The sequence below is a fragment of the Mesoplodon densirostris genome, chromosome 1, assembly GCF_025265405.1.
Source record: "Mesoplodon densirostris isolate mMesDen1 chromosome 1, mMesDen1 primary haplotype, whole genome shotgun sequence".
In the NCBI taxonomy this organism is placed as follows: Eukaryota; Metazoa; Chordata; class Mammalia; order Artiodactyla; family Ziphiidae; genus Mesoplodon; species Mesoplodon densirostris.
In genome coordinates this window covers 40,851,094-40,868,272 of record NC_082661.1, presented here as the reverse complement: position 1 = coordinate 40,868,272, position 17,179 = coordinate 40,851,094, and the positions used below count along the sequence as shown (strand labels likewise).

Below are 17,179 nucleotides of genomic sequence, written 5' to 3'. Positions count from 1 at the left end.
AAATGTAAACATTTTACTGTATTTATCGTCCTCTCTTTCCTCCACTCTCTCTGTGTACACACATATAAACACACTTTCCCCCTCTGAGTTTGAAATTAAGCATGGCTCTTTGCTCCTTATTATATGAATGTGTATTTCCTAAAAGCAAGAACATTTCTTAGATAACTATAATACAATTAACACAATCAAGAAATTAATATTGATGCAATACCATTATCTAATTGACAAATTTTGTTCATATTTTGGCAATTGTGCCAATTAAATCCTTTACAGGAAAAGAAGGTCCCAGATCATGAGTTGCCTTCAGTTATGTCTTTTATAACCTGAAATCGTTTCTTAGTATTTCTTGTGTTTTATGACAAAGATATTTTTGAAGAGTATAGGCCAAACCATTTAGCCTTTTTCTGATTGTTCATGATTTGATCCAGGTTTGCACTTTTGGCAGGAATCAAGGATGTTCTGTTTGTCTCAATGCACCATAACAGGAGGCACTTGATGCCAATTTGTCTCATAATGAATGTTTAATTTTGATCATGTGTTCAGGTGGTAATTCCCAGGTATCTATACTATAAAGTTATTATTTTTTCCCTTTGTAACTAGTAAGCATCCTGTGAGGGAGATATACAGCCATCTTAAAAATATTACTTTAAATCCCAGAAATTATAATTCAAATACTCTTCCATGTTTCTGTTCTCATTAGATAGTATAAACTATCTGTAATCCTGAATTTTTAAGTGGTTAAAAGTCCACTGTCTCTGGAACACTCATGTGTTTTAAATGATATTAAATTAGCATATATCTATCTTATCTAAAATATGAATTTTTCCCATACATTTTTAAGGGCACAACTGCTCTCATGGTCATAGGTTAATAGCTGCTCAATGAAGGATAAAACATTTCTTTTATAATCATTCTTATTTTTCTTGAAACTAGAATCCTATTCATCCAAAACAATTCAGATGGCAATTGATTGTAATTCAATGTAAGGCAAGGTCTGGTCATATATCTAGGAAGTGTTTATTTTGAAAAAGCGCCTATTGGCACTTCTTATCCTTCAGCATTAAACATCTGATTGTCTGCAGAAAAATTCAGTATTGGTGATAGTGCAGAGTAATTGTGACTTTCTCTTGGATAAAGTAGGAAAACATTTGCTTATAGACATGTCTTTACATAGACCCCCTCAGAAATCTTGTTATTTAATAAAGCAATCTTTAAGTTTTGAAAAAATTACCCTGCTTCATGGAGAATGGTTTAGAGTAGGGGAAAGAGTGGAAACAGGGACCACATAGGAGGCTCTTGCAGTCATAGAGATGACAATACCAATTCGAGATATAATTCTGAAAACGAAGCAATAAGAATTGCTGATTATTTAGATATAGGAGTAAGAGTAAGATACAAAAAGATGCCAGGACAATCCTCTGGATTTAATTTGAACAGCTGTGTGGACAGCTTGTCATTTACTAACAGTGTAGACTGAGGAAGTAGGAGTTTTTGCACATGTTGCTTTTGAGATGCCACTGGGGCATCCCAGTGAATATGACCAGGAGGCATTTGGATGTACAAGTGTGGAGCACAGGAAAGAGGTCAGGGTGTGCTAAGTGTTCCCATGTATTGATATGAATCTGGTACTTTCTTTTTTTCAATTAGCTTTCCACAAATGGAAGCTTTTTTTTAAAAAATACTCACAACCATCATATTAAACAGATAAAGTGAGCATAAACCAGTTTTATGGTTCAATGAAATACTACTTAGCAATAAGAAACTACTTGAACTTAACATATGAGTCTCATCTGAATCTCACACACATTATGAAGAGTGAAAGAAGCCAGAGTCAAAAGGTTACATCCTGTATCATTCCATTTATATGACTTGCTGGAAAGGCAAAACTATAGAGATAAAGAACAGATCAGTGGTTGCCTATGGTTAGAGTTGGGGGTTGGATTTGACTACAAAGAAGCAGCATGAGGAAATTTTTTTGAAAGTGAGGTTAATTGCTCTGTATTTTGATTGTGGTGGTGGCTACAAAGCTCTATGGATTTGTCAAAACTCAGAGAACCATACAAGTGAATAGTGAATTTTTTAATGTGTGCATATTTTTGAGTGTCCATTAAAAGGACGTTAAGCAAGGAAGTGTGTTGTACAAAGATCACCCTGGCTCCAGTATGAAGACTGGATCAGAGGCAACGAACCCCTGAGGCATGAGACTTGGTTGGGGGCTGCTGCATTAATCCAGTAAGATGTGACTATGGCCTGAACTAGGGTAGTAACAAGGGAGATGGAGAGAGTAGATAGGTTTGAGAGATACTATATGGTAGAAGCGGCAGGAGGTAAGGAGTAGGAGATATTGCTCGTGTTTTTCACTTGAGCAAGTGGATGGATGGTGAGGTCATTCACCAGGAGAAAACTCGATTCAAAAGGATTTCAGAGGGAGCACAGTAGCTCAGTTCGGTATGTGTTAAGGTTTGTTGGTGTAATTGTAAGTTTTAAGGCAGATATTTACATGGTGTCATGGCTAAAGCAAAATATTTGTATCCTATCCAAGTAATGGTGCTGAAGGGTGACATAATGCACTATATTTATAAATTGACATTTCCAGGAACCCAAAGCAGTACATAAAAAATGCAAAGTGTGTTCTTTTCAATTCACTGAATTATTTCTCCTGGAGACATTTCCAGCTGGGGACCTGGGGCCTTTGTATATTAATTTGTTGTCCACACCCATGCTCAAAACTGACAACTAGAGTTTGAATAACAAGGGCAAGTACTTAGTTCCCTACAGTAGCTTGTATCCCTCTCTAGCTCATGCTAGTTATCAACTCCATTGACAGCAGGCTCTTTTTGCCTAAAAAAAAATTAAAAAGCCGAGTAAGACAGATGTTTTTAGAAGTCCTTGAAAGCCTCTCTCCAATAATGTGGGCTAAGGTAACCTTTAATTTTACAGCTCAAGGACAACGAGGAAAAACATATCTGCCTATGTCACATAATATTTCTCAGTAGGCTTAATTATCTTTATGGTATTTAATTTTTAAGTGACTGGTTGGATTTTTTTCTCATTAGTGCTGGAAGAGTTGATATGGAGCCTACCCTGAAGAGCTAGAAATAGTCATTTTCCTTACTATCCGCTTCAACAAAGCAAAAATAAGCCAATAAAGCATAGGGGTCCTCAAAGCCACAGATGACAATACTTGCTCCTTTGAGTTCTTTTAGTTGTTTCAGTTGTATAGATCTGATCTTCAAGAACGTCATGTTCCTTTTTAAAAAAATTAGTAACTGTGGTGATATACACATAAAATTTAACATTTTAACTATTTTGAAGTGTACAGTTCAATGGCATTAAGTACATTCACATCATTGTGCAACTATCACTGCCATCTTGTCTCTAGGATTCTTTTCATCTAGCAAACTGTAACTGTACACAATAAATAATAACTCTCTATTCCTCTCTCCCTCAACCCTACCAACCACCATTCTACTTTCTGTTGCTATAAATTTGATTACTCTAGGTGACTCATATAAGTGGAATCGTAGAGAATTTGTCCTTTTGTGATTGGTTTATTTCACTTAGCATAACGTCTTCAAGGTTCTTCCACATTGTAGCTTATGTCAGAATTTCCTTCCTTTTTAAGGCTGAATAGCATTCCATTGTATGCAGTATTTTGTCTATCAGTTCATATGTTGATGGACACTTGGTTGCTTATACCTTTTGGATACTGTGAATAATGTTGCTATGAACATTCTTGTACAAATATCTCTTCACTTCACCCCAGCCCACACACAAACCATTTTCTTTACTTTTGTGTCTCTTTCTCTCCCTAGTCAGGTTCCCAAAGGAAGGGAGGAGTCTGCTATAAATATAAGGGAATGAATTAAATTCCTTAGGGCAGGTATTTTCAGTATATCTGGGGGACCGAGCTAAATCTAAGTGGGATTGAGTCGGCTGTGAGGACTTGGTGGTTTTTCTGACCCCTCTGGAGAGTTGTCCTTTGTGGAGGAGTAGGAGAAGGGGAACAGGGCCCAGAGGAGAAGATTTTGTGTGCATACAGGTTTATGGCAGAAGTGCAGTGATGGAGAGTACAGGATGACATTGCTTGCCTAGCCCAGACCCCAGGACCAGGTCTGATTCCTGGGAAGAAGAAAATGTATAGTTGCACAGTAAATTCTTTATGTATTATATTCTTGGATGACAATGTGTTATAGGATCCAGGTAGAGCAACTCTGTGGCCAAGGTAACCACTTGAATATAATCAATTATAAACTAGTAAAAATTTTTTAAAAAGAGTACTTTATATTGTAAAAAGAATTACATTTAAGGCTATTATGTTGGGAGAAGGAGAGGCCATCAGTAAACATGACTTTGAGGTATCCAGTCTGGGTAGTGTGTTGAGCAATGGAAAATTGAACCACTTCAGAATTTAAGAGGAGAAAGTAGGTAAAAGGAAAAAAATAACTGAATTAGATTAGGAATACCAGGCTATTAAATGTGAAGCCATAGTTTGTATTATATTGCTATAAAAGCATATAAGAACTGATCAATATTCTATCCATAATAAACCTCTTTGTAGTACATTATGATTAAGCTTTTAAGATTGTATTATTTAGTAAATAGTTACAAATCTTTCAATGTTTTAGTAGGCTTTCCCTTCCACCCATTTAATTATCTTTGTGGCTCTCCACCAAGTTTTCTGTTTCTCTTACATTTTGGTTCATAAAATTGAATATAATACAACTCCCAAGGCTGACAAATTTTGATATTCTGACTTCTGAGTTTTTCTCAGTTCCCTGGATACATTCAAGCTGCCAAGTAGCTTTCTACAGTCCTGTAGAAAAGGACTGTAGGCACTGTAGTTCAAATCATAGACATTACCCCATTCTTTTGTACCACCATCCTTATGTATTGGCTTTCATCCTAAGGGTTTTTCTCCAACAGTAGCAAGAGGGCTGCCACAGTCCAAGCATCATACCTTCACATGACAGTATCCCAATAAGGAAAAAAAAAGAACAAGTACATTTCTCCAGTTTTATCAAAGAAAAAAATTCTTCAAGACGATATCCAGATAACTTTTCATTGACTAAAAATGAATCACGTGGCCACTCCTAGGTTCAGAAGAGGATGTGTAAATGAATATCTGACAAAAATGAATGGGATTTCCAAGACCAACATAACCAATCCATAACTCATGCCTTTGATCTAAACATATGGCTTCTCCAAAACAAGTCAGGGTACTCATCGAGAAAAGTCAAGAATAGCTTTTAAATAGGCAACCAACAGTTTATAATACATTCCTCCTTTAAGAAGGGGAAATGTAATACAGAGATGAAGGGTCTTCTTGATTTAAAAATCTGGTAGATAATCGAGAATACTGGATGATGAGCAAGATGGGGTGGAGGAAGAGCGGTAATTTCCATTGGGGGCATACAAACTTTGAAATGCTTGTGATACACTGAAGTGGATGCATCCAAGTAGATGGGGGGAAACGTGGACCTAGATCTTAGGAGAAAATTGGGTGCTGCCAAGAGATGCAAGAAGCCATCTGTGTATTTGATGGCAGTTGAAGCCATGGATTTGAATGTGACCTTCTAGGGAAAGTATGGAAAGAAAGAAAAGAAGAAGAATTAGTGTAAAATGCCAATATTTAAAGGATGGGAAGAGAAATTTAGACCCTGAAAGCAGCCCAGAAAGCTAAGAGAGAGAGATAAGAAGAAAAACAGGCCAGGGTCAAGTCATGAAGATTCAGAAAAAGTTTCTAGAAAGAACTGACAAATAGCATCAAATTCTGTGGAAAAGTCAAATAAAATGAAGGTGGAAAATATCAGTGATACAACTTAGACAGTTAGGACCTTATTATTTGGTAGAAGTATTTTCAATAAAATGATTTAAAAGAAGCCAAATTAAGAGAGAGTCAAGATGGTGGAGTGGGAGCACAGGGAGCTCACCTTCCCCTAGAAACACATCAAAAATATATCTACATATGGAACAATTATCACAGAAAACAAACTGGAAACTGGCAGAAGATCTCTTATAAAACCAAAAATGCAAAAATAATCTCCATGTAACCAAGTAGGATGGAAAATAAAAGGCATCAGAACAGGACCAGTGCCCCTGGAAGGGATCTGTGAAGGAGGGAAAGTCCACAGAGGCAGGCCCTTACTCTAGGGAGCCCCTAGAGTGCAGACTCTGGATACCACAACACCTACTATCAAGGGGATAATGGACAGGACGCTCTGAGGAAAAATGTGGCTGGCATCTGTACCAAAAACAGTCCTCACACCAAAAATGTTGGACTCACACAGTCTATACAGGAAAGCTCTCATATAAAAACAGCCCTTCAAGATCACAGGAGATAACTCTCCTAAATTCATAGAGACACAGAAATTTAAGTAAAATGAAAAAGCAGAGGAATGATTCCCAATTAAAAGAACAAGAGAAATCCCCTGGAAGAACAAATAATGAAACAGATTCACCAGTCTACTAGACTCTGAGTTCAAAAAGGAGGTAATAAAAATGACAAAGGAATTAGGAAAAATTATTGATAGCAATGCAGATCACTGTAACAAGGAACTAGAAACTATAAAAAAAGAACTACTCAAAATTAGATAACTCAATTGCCCAGATAAAAACCAATCTAGAAGCAATGAATAGCAGACTAATGAAGAATGAATAAGTGATCTGGAAGATAGAATAATGGAAATCACCCAATCAGAACAGCAGACAGAAAGACAAATGAAAGAAAAATGAAAGCAACATACAAGATCTAAGGAGATTTGTTCAAGATGGCTGAGTAGAAGGATGTGCACTCATTCCCTCCTGCGAGAACACCAGAATCACAACTAGCTGCTGAACAATCATCGACAGGAAGACACTGGAACTCACCACACATCCAGAAGATACCCCACATCCAAAGACAAAGGAGAAGCCTCAATGAGATGGTAGGAGGACCACAAACACAATAAAATCAAAGCCCATAACTGCTGGGGGGGTTGACTCACAAATTGGAGAACAATTATATCACAGAAGTCTACCCACTGGAGTGAAGGTTCTAAGCCCCATGTCAGGCTTCCCAACCTGTGGGTCTGGCAACAGGAAGAAGAATTCTAAGACAATCAGACTTTGAAGGCTAGCAGGATTTGACTACAGGACTTCGACAGGACTGAGGGAAACAGAGACTCCACACTTGAAGGGCACACACAAGGTAGTGTGCACATGAGGTCCCAGGGGTAAGAAGCAGTGACCCCATAGGAGACTGAATCAGACCTACCTGCTAGTGTTGGAGGGCCTCCTGCAGAGGCCAGGGGCAGCTGGGGCTCACCATGGGGAAAAGGACACTGGCAGCAGAAGTTCTGGGAAGTACTCCTTGGCATGAACCCTCCAGGAGACCACCATTAGCCCCACCAAAGACCCTGCATTCTCCAGTTATGGGTTGCATCAGGCCAAACAACCAACAGGAAGGGAACTCACCCCCACCCATCAGCAGACAAGTGGACTAAAGTTTTACAGAGCTCTGCCCAACAAAGCAACACCCAGCTCTACCCACTACCAGTCCCTCCCATTAGGAAGCTTGCACAAGCCTCTTAGATAGCCTCATCCACCAGAGAGCAGACAGCAGAAGCAAGAACTACAGTCTGGCAGCCTGTGGAACGAAAACCACATTCACAGAAAGACAGACAAAATGAAAAGGAAGAGGACAATGTACCAGATGAAGCAACAAGATAAAACCCCAGAAAAACAACTAAGTGAACTGGACATAGGCAAACTTCCAGAAAAAGAATTCAGAATAATGATAGTGAAGATGATCCAGGACCTCGGAAAAAGAATGGAGGCAAAGATCGAGAACATGAAAGAAATGTTTAACAAAGACTTAGGAGGATTAAAGAACAAACAACTAGAAGAATTAAAGAACAAACAAACAGAGATGAACAATACAATAACTGAAATTAAAAATACACTAGAAGGAATCAACAGCAGAATAACTGAGGCAGAAGAACGGATAAGTGACCGGGAAGACAGAATGGTGGAATTCACCGCTGTGGAACAGAATAAAGAAAAAACAGTGAAAAGAAATGAAAACAGCCTAAGAGACCTCTGGGACAACATTAAATGCACCAACACTTGCATTATACGGGCCCCAGAAGGAGATGAGAGACAGAAACGACCCAAGGAAATATTTGAAGAGATTATAGTCAAAAATTTCCCTAACATGGGAAAGGAAATTGCCACCTAAGCCCAGGAACCACAGAGTCCCAGGCAGGATAAACCCAAGGAGAAACACACTAAGATACATAGTAATCAAATTGACAAAAATTAAAGACAAAGAAAAATTACTAAAAGCAACAAGGGAAATATGACAAATAAACTTATGGGAGTTCCCTTGTATGTTAACAGCTGATTTCTCAGCAGAAACTCTACAAGCCAGAAGGGAATGGCATAATATATTCAAAGTGATGAAAAGGAAGAAACTACAACCAAGATTACTGTACCTGGAAAGGATCTCATTCAGATTCAATGGAGAATCAAAACCTTTGCAGACAAACAAAAGCTAAGAGAATTCAGCACCACCAAACTAGCTATATAACAAATGCTAAAGGAATTTCTCTAAGTGGGAAACACAAGAGAAGAAAAGGACATACAAAAATAAACCCCAAACAATTCAGAAAATAGTATCAAGAACATACATATTGATAATTACCTTAAATGTGAATGGATTAAATGCTCCAACCAAAAGACAGAGGGTTCTGAATGGATACAAAAACAAGACCCGTATATATGCTGTCTACAAGAGACCCACTTCAGACCTAGGGACACATACAGACTGAAAGGGAGGGGATGGAAAAATATATTCCATGCAAATGGGAATCAAAAGAAAGCTGGAGTAGCAATACTCATATCAGATAAAATAGGCTTCAACATAAAGAATGAGACAAGGAAGGACACTACATAATGATGAAGGGATCAATCCAAGAGGAAGATATAACTATTATAAATATATATGCACCCAACATAGGAGCACCACAATACATAAGGCAATGGTAACAGCTATAAAAGAGGAAATTGACAGTAACACAATAATAGTGGGGACTTTAACACCTCACTTACACCAATGGACAGATCATCCAGACAGAAAATTAATAAGGAAACTCAAGCTTTAAATGACACAATAGACCAGAGAGATTTAATTGATATTTATAGGACATTCCATACAAAAACAGCAGATTACACTTTATTCTCAAGTGCACACAGAATATTCTCCAGGAGAGATCACATCTTGGGTCACAAATCAAGCCTTGGTAAATTTAAGAAAGCTGAAATCATATCAATTATATTTTCCAACAACAACACTATGAGATTAGAAATAAATTACAGGGAAAAAACATAAAAAATACAAACACATGGAGGCTAAACAATACACTACTAAATAACCAATAGATCACTGACGAAATCAAAGAGGAAATCAAAAAGCAAATGACAACAAAAACACATGAAGAATGACAACAAAAATGAGACAAATGACGACAACAAAAACACGACAACATAAAACGAATGACAACAAAAACACAATGACCGGGCTTCCCTGGTGGCACAGTGGTTGAGAGTCCGCCTGCCGATGCAGGGGACATGGGTTCGTGCCCTGGTTCGGGAGGATCCCACATGCCGCAGAGCGGCTGGGCCAGTGAGCCATGGCCGCTGAGCTTGTGTGTCCGGAGCCTGCGCTCCACAATGGGAGAGGCCACAACAGTGAGAGGCCCGCGTACCGAAAAAAAAAAAAAACAAAAAAAAAAACAATGACCCAAAATCTTTGGGATGCAGCAAAAGCAGTTCTAGGAGGGAAATTTATAGCAATACAATCCTACCTCAAGAAACAAGAAAAATCTCAGATAAACAATCTAACCTTACACCTAAAGGCACTAGAGAAAGAAGAATAAACAAAACCCAAAGTTACCAGAAGGAAAGAAATCATAAAGATCAGAGCAGAAATAAATGAACTAGAAACAAAGAAAACAATGGCAAAGATCAATAAAACTAAAAGCTGGTTCTTTGGGGAGATAAACAAAATTGATAAACCACTAGCCAGACTCATCAAGAAAAAGAGGGAGAGGACTCAAATCAGTAAAATTAGAAATGAAAAAGGGGAAGTTACAATGGACACCACAGAAATACAGTACATCCTAAGAGACTACTACAAGCAACTCTATGCCAATAAAATGGACAACCTGGAAGAAATGGACAAATTCTTAGAAAGGTATAACCTTCCAAGACTGAACCAGGAAGAAATAGAAAATATGAACAGACCAATCACAAGTAATGAAATTGAAACTATGATTTAAAATCTTCCAACAAACAAACGTCCAGGACCAGATGGCTTCACAGGTGAATTCTATCAAACATTTAGAGAAGAGCTAACACCTATCCTTCTCAAACTCTTCCAAAAAATTGCAGAGCAAGGAACACTCCCAAACTCATTCTACTAGGCCACCATCACCCTGATACCAAAACCAGACAAAGATACAACAACAAAAAAGAAAATTACAGACCAATATCACTGGTGAATATAGATGCAAAATTCCTCAACAAAATACTAGCAAACAGAATCCAACAACACATTAAAAGGATCATACACCATGATCAAGTGGGATTTATCCCAGGGATGCAAGGATTCTTCAATATACACAAATCAATCAAAGTGATACACCATATTAACAAATTGAAGAATAAAAACCATATGATCATCTCAATAGGTGCAGAAAAAGCTTCTGACAAAATTCAACACCGATTTATGATAAAAACTCTCCAGAAAGTGGGCATAGAGGGAACCTACCTCAACATAATAAAGTCCATATACAACAAACCCACAGCAAGCATCATCCTCAGTGGTGAAACCTGAAAGCATTTCCTCTAAGATCAGGAACAAGAAAAGGATGTCACCTCTCACCACTATTATTCAACATAGTTTTGGAAGTCCTAGCCATGGCATTCAGAGAAGAAAATGAAATAAAAGGAATCTAAATTGGAAAAGAAGAAGTAAAACGGTCACTCTTTGCAGGTGACATGATACTATACATAGATAATCCCAAAGATGTTACCAGAAAACTACTAGAGCTAAGCAATGAATTTGGTAAAGTTGCAGGATACAAAATTAATGCACAGAAATCTCTTGCATTCCTATACACTAACAATGAAAGGTCAGAAAGAGAAATTAAGGAAACAATCCCATTCACCATTGCAACCAAAAGAATAAAATACCTAGGAATAAACCTACCTAAGGAGGTAAAAGACCTGTACTCAGAAAACTATAAGACACTGATGAAATTAATCAAAAATAACACAAACAGGTGGAGAGATATACTATGTTCTTGGATTGGAAGAATCAATATTGTGAAAATGCCTATACTACCCAAAGCAATCTACAGATTTAATGCAATCCCCATCAAATTACCAATGGTATTTTTTACAGAACTAGAACAAATAATCTTAAAATTTGTACGGATACACAAAAGACCCCAAATAGCCAAAAAAATCCTCAGGGAATAAAACGGAGCTGGAGGAATCAGACTCCCTGGCTTCAGACTATACTAAAAAGCTACAGTAATCAAGACAATATAGTACTGGCACAAAAACAGAAATATAGATCAATGGAACAGGATAGAAAACCCAGAGATCAACCCACGCATCTATGGTCAACTAATCTATGACAAAGGAGGCATATACAATGGAGAAAAGACAGTCTCTTCAGTAAGTGGTGCTGAGACAACTGGACAGCTACATGTAAAAGAATGAAATTAGAACACTCCCTAACACCATATGCAAAAATAAACTCAAAATGGATTAAAGACCTACATGTAAGGCCAGACATTATAAAACTCTTAGAGGAAAACACAGAAAGAACACTCTTTGACAGAAATCACAGCAAGATCTTTCTTGACTCACCTCTTAGAGTAATAGAAGTAAAAACAAAAATAAACAAATGTGACCTATTGAAACTTAAAAGCTTTTGCACAGCAAAGTAAACCATAAGCATGACAAAAAGACAACCCTCAGAATGGGAGAAAATATTTGCAAATGAATCAACAGACTAAGGATTAATCTCCAAAATATATTAACAGCTCATACAGCTCAATATTAAAAAAACAAACAACCCAATCCAAAAATGGGCAGAAGACCTAAATAGACATCTCTCCAAAGAAGACATAAAGATGGTGAAGAGGCACATGAAAAACTGCTCAGCATCACTAATTATTAGAGAAATGCAAATCAAAACTACAATGAGGTATCACTTTATACCAGTTAGAATGGGCATCATCAAAAAATCTACAAACAACCAATGCTGGAGAAGGTGTGGAGGAAAGGGAACCCTCTTGCACTGCTGAGAATGTAAATTGATACAGCCACTATGGAGAACAGTATGGAGGTTCCTTAAAAAATTCAAATAGCTTTCTGCCCATGGATACCACCAAGTAAGCATCGTTGACGTCTCCCCCCTCCACTGTCGTCATGTCTAAGTCAGAGTCACCCAAAGAGCCCAAACAGCTGCAGAAGCTCTTCATCAGAGGTTTGAGCTTTGAAACAACCGATGGATGCCTGAGGAGCCATTGTGAGCAGTGGGGAGCATGCACAGACTGTGTGGTAATGAGGGATCCAAGCACCAGGTGCTCCAGAGGCTTCCGGGTTGTCATGTATGCCACTGTGGAGGAGGTGGGTGTGGCCATGAAGGCAAGGCCACACGAGGTGGATGGAAGAGTTGGGGAACCAAAGAGGGCCGTCTCAAGAGAAGATTCTCAAAGACCTTGTGCCCACTTAACTGTGAAAAGATATTTGTTGGTGGCATTAAAGAAGACACTGAAGAACATCACCTAAGAGATTATTTTGAACAGTATGGGAAAATTGAAGTGACTGAAATTATGATTGACCAAAGCAGTGGCAAAAAAAGAGGCTTTGCTTTCATAACCTTTGATGACCATGACTCCATAGACCGGACTGTCATTCAGAAATACCACACTGTGAATGGCCACAACTGTGAAGTAAGGAAAGCCCTATCGCAGCAAGAGATGGCTAGCGCCTCATCCAGCCAGAGAGGTTGAAGTGGTTCTGGAAGCTTTGGTGGTGGTCGTGGAGGTGGTTTTGGTGGGAATGACAACTTTGGTGGTGGAAGAAACTTCAGTGGTCGAGGTGGCTTTGGTGGCAGCCACGGTGGTGGTGGCTATGGTGGCAGTGGGGATAGCTATAATGCAGTTGGTAATGATGGGAGCAATTTTGGAGGTGGTGGAGGCTACAATGATTTTGGCATTTACAACAATCAATCCTCAAATTTTGGACCCATGAAAGGAGGAAGCTTTGGAGTCAGAAGTTCTGGCCCCTATGGTGGTGGAAGCCAATACTTTGCCAAACCATGAAACCAAGGTAGCTATGGTGGTTCCAGCAGCAGCAGTAGTTATGGCAGTGGCAGGAGGTTGTAATTACTGCCAGGAAACAAAGCTTATCAGGAGAGGAGAGCCAGGGAAGTGAGAGGGAAGCTACAGGGTACAAGAGATTTGTGAACTCAGCCAAGAACCATGGTGGCAGGGCCTAGCTTCTACAAAGAAGACATGTTTTAGACAATACTCATGTGTATGGGCAAAAAAACTTGAGTACTGTACTTGTGACTAACTGTATAACAGATTATCTTAGTTTCTGTTTTGTGGAAAGTGTAAAGCATTCCAACAAAGGGTTTTAATGTAGATTTTTTTTTTGTACCCATGTTGTTGACTGCTAAATATAATAGTCTGATCATGATGCTGAATAAATGTGTCTTTTTATTAAATGTGCTGTGTAAAGTTAGTCTACTCTGAAGCCATTTTGGTAAACTATCCCAACAGTATGAAGTTAGAATTCCTTCAGGACGATGACAGATTCCATTCAAAATTTATTTACACCCTGCTTTGGTGGAGAAGCTATTGTCTTCAGAAACATTGGTGTAGCTGAACTGACAGTTACTGTGTTGTGACCTGGAGTTCACTGTGAAAAGGGTCACCCAAGTGAAGTCATGGAGTTTTTTGGTTATTAATATGATTGTTGGCACATATCCTATGCAATATATCTAAATTGAATTATGGTACCAGATAAAGTTATAGGTGGGAATGAAGCTTGTGTATCATCCATTATCATATGTAATCAATAAACGATCTAATACCCTCTTCTTTGGAATGACAACTGTATGGATTTGGGACTGGCAGAGCTTTGGACCTTCCCTACCCACTATCTCTGATAAGGTTGAATGCTTCTATCACAATTCAAGTTCAAAACGCTGCCAGAGAATAGAAACCAGATGCTGGTTAATGCCACCCCATAAATCCACAAATTAGAAGTTTTCGGGAGACATTTTTAAACTGACCAGTACCAGTAAGGATTTTACTCTTAACACAAAAACAGACTTACATTAAAGGAAAACTGGTTTCTGTTCTGGTTGGGTGGGTCTTTATATAGGTTTATGGAATGACATACTAGTAATTATCTATATGGAGATAAAAATTTGCTGATATGGTAAGGAACCATATTATCTACTTTAATTTATGCTAACTGCAGTTTTCCTTTAGATATGGCACAAGATGACACAACCATTCTAAAATGTTGTTTGTATAGAAAATGATTTCTAAAACTTTATAACAGTTTACTTAATATCCAATCACTGTTATTTGTACATAGCTTCCTTTGAGCCCTCCCTTTGGTGCCCTCAATTTCAGTGCCATTGTACTTAGTAGGATAGAGATTTGTTTATCACTAGGGAAAAAAAATTAAAATAGAAATACCATATGACCCAGCGATCCCACTACTGGGCATATACCCGGAGAAAACCATAATTCAAAAAGAGTCATGTACCACAATGTTCATTGCAGCTCTATTTACAATAGCCAGGACATGGAAGCAACCTAAGTGTCCATCAACAGATGAATGGATAAAGAAGATGTGGCACATATATACAATGGAATATTATTCAGCCATAAAAAGGAACAAAATTGGGTCATTTGTAGAGATGTGGATGGACTTAGAGACTGTCACACAGAGTGAATTGAGTCAGAAAGAGAAAAACAAATATTTTATATTAATGCATATATGTGGAATCTAGAAAAATAGTACAGATGAACTGGTTTGCAAGGCAGAAATAGAGACACAGATGTAGAGAACAACGTATGGACACCAAGAGGGGAAAGCAGGTTGGGGTGGTAGTGGTGGTGGTGGTGGTGGTGGGATGAATAGGGAGATTAGGATTGACATATACACACTAATATGTATAAACTAGGTAACTAATAAGAACCTTCTGTATAAAAACACAGAAATAAAATTAAATTTAAATAAATACAAGATCTATGGGATAATGCAAAGCATGCCAAGTTACACATAATAGGGGCTCCAGAAGAAGAAGGAGAGAGAGAAGGGAATCAAAAATGTATTTAAGGGACTCCCCTGGGGGTGCAGTGGTTAAGAATCCACCTGCCAATGCAGGGGACATGGGTTTGAGCCCTGGTCTGGGAAGATCCCACATGCCATGGAACAACTAAGCCTGTGCGCCACAACTACTGAGCCTGCATGCCACAACTACTGAAGCCCGTGCACCTAGAGCCTGTGCTCTGTAACAAGAGAAGCCACCACAATGAGATGCCCATGTACTGCAACAAAGAGTCCCCACTCTCCACAACTAGAGAAAGCCTGTACAGCAACGAAGACCCAACACAGCCAATAAATAAATAAATTCATTAATTAATTTAAAAAATGTATTTAAGAAATTATGGCTGAAAAATTTTCAAACCTAAAGATGGAAACAGATATTCAGTTGCAGGAAGCACAGAGTATCCCAAACAAGATGAACCCAATTAGACCCACACCAAGATATATCATAATTAAAATAGTGATAGTTAAAGAGAGAATTCTAAAGGCAGCAAGAGAAAAACAAAGAGTCAATTACAAGGAAACCCACATAAAGCTATTAGACAATTTCTCTGCAGAAACTGTGCATACCAAGTCCTGAAAGGGAAAAACGTGTAACCTAGGATACTCTACCCAGCAAGATTATCATTTAGAATAGAAGAAGAGATAAAGAATTCCTCAGACAAGCAAAAGTTAAAAGAATTCAACAATACTAAACCTACCCTAAAATAAAAATTTAAGGGTGTTATCTAAATAGAAAAGAAACAAAAATCTACAGGAAAGGGAAAAATCGTAATACGAAAGGCAAATATATAGTCAGGACTAAAGATCACTTAGATAAGCCAGGACATAGATTAAAAAACCATCCAAAAATTTTGTGAAAGTAATTGTAACTACAATTAAGATCAAAATAATAAACATACAGATGTAAAATAAGACATCAAAATTACAAAAGTGGGAGAGGAAAGCTAAAAATGTATATTTTTAGAATGTGCTTGAACTATTATGACTATCAGTCTAAAATAAGTAGATACAGTGATGGGTCAACATACTTGAAAACCAGGGAAACCACAAATCAAAAACATACAATAGATTCACAAAAAACAAAAAGAAAGGAACTCAAGCATACTACAAAAGAAAATCATCAAACCACAAAAGGAAAAACAAAAAGAAGATTGGAACAAAGAACCACAAAAACAACTGGAAAACAAGGAATAAAATGGCAATAAGTACATAACTATCAATGATTACTTTAAATGTCAATGGACTAAATGCTCCAATCAAAATGGATAGAGTGGTAGATTGGATAAAAAAATAAAGCAAGAACATACACTATGTTTCCTATAAGAGACTCAGTTCAGGTTGAAAGACACCCACAGATTGAAAGTGAGCAGATGGAAAAATATACTGCATGCAAATGTAAACAACAAGAAAGCAGAGGTAGCAATAATCATATCAGACTAGTAGACTTTAAAACAAAGTCCATAAAAAAAGACAGAAAAGGACATTATATAATAATAAAGGGATCAATACAATAAGAGGATATTACATTTGTTAACATATATGCACTAATATAGGAGCATTTAATATATAAAACAAATACTAACAGACATAAACGGAAAAATTGACAGGAATACAGTAAGAGTAGGAGACTTTAACATCCCACTGACATCAACAGACAGATCTTTAGAAAGAAAATCAATAAAGCAACAGAGGTCCTAAATGACAGAATAGACCAGTTGGACTTAAATGATATCTACAGGACACTATATCCAAAAAAAACCCCAGA

At 37.7% G+C, this 17,179-nt stretch overlaps 1 pseudogene; it reads left to right on the top strand.

Moving 5' to 3' along the window:
- The first annotated feature begins 12,483 nt into the window (after positions 1–12,483).
- LOC132487956 (heterogeneous nuclear ribonucleoprotein A1-like) lies at positions 12,484–13,445 on the top strand (annotated as a pseudogene).
- Positions 13,446–17,179: the final 3,734 nt, after the last annotated feature.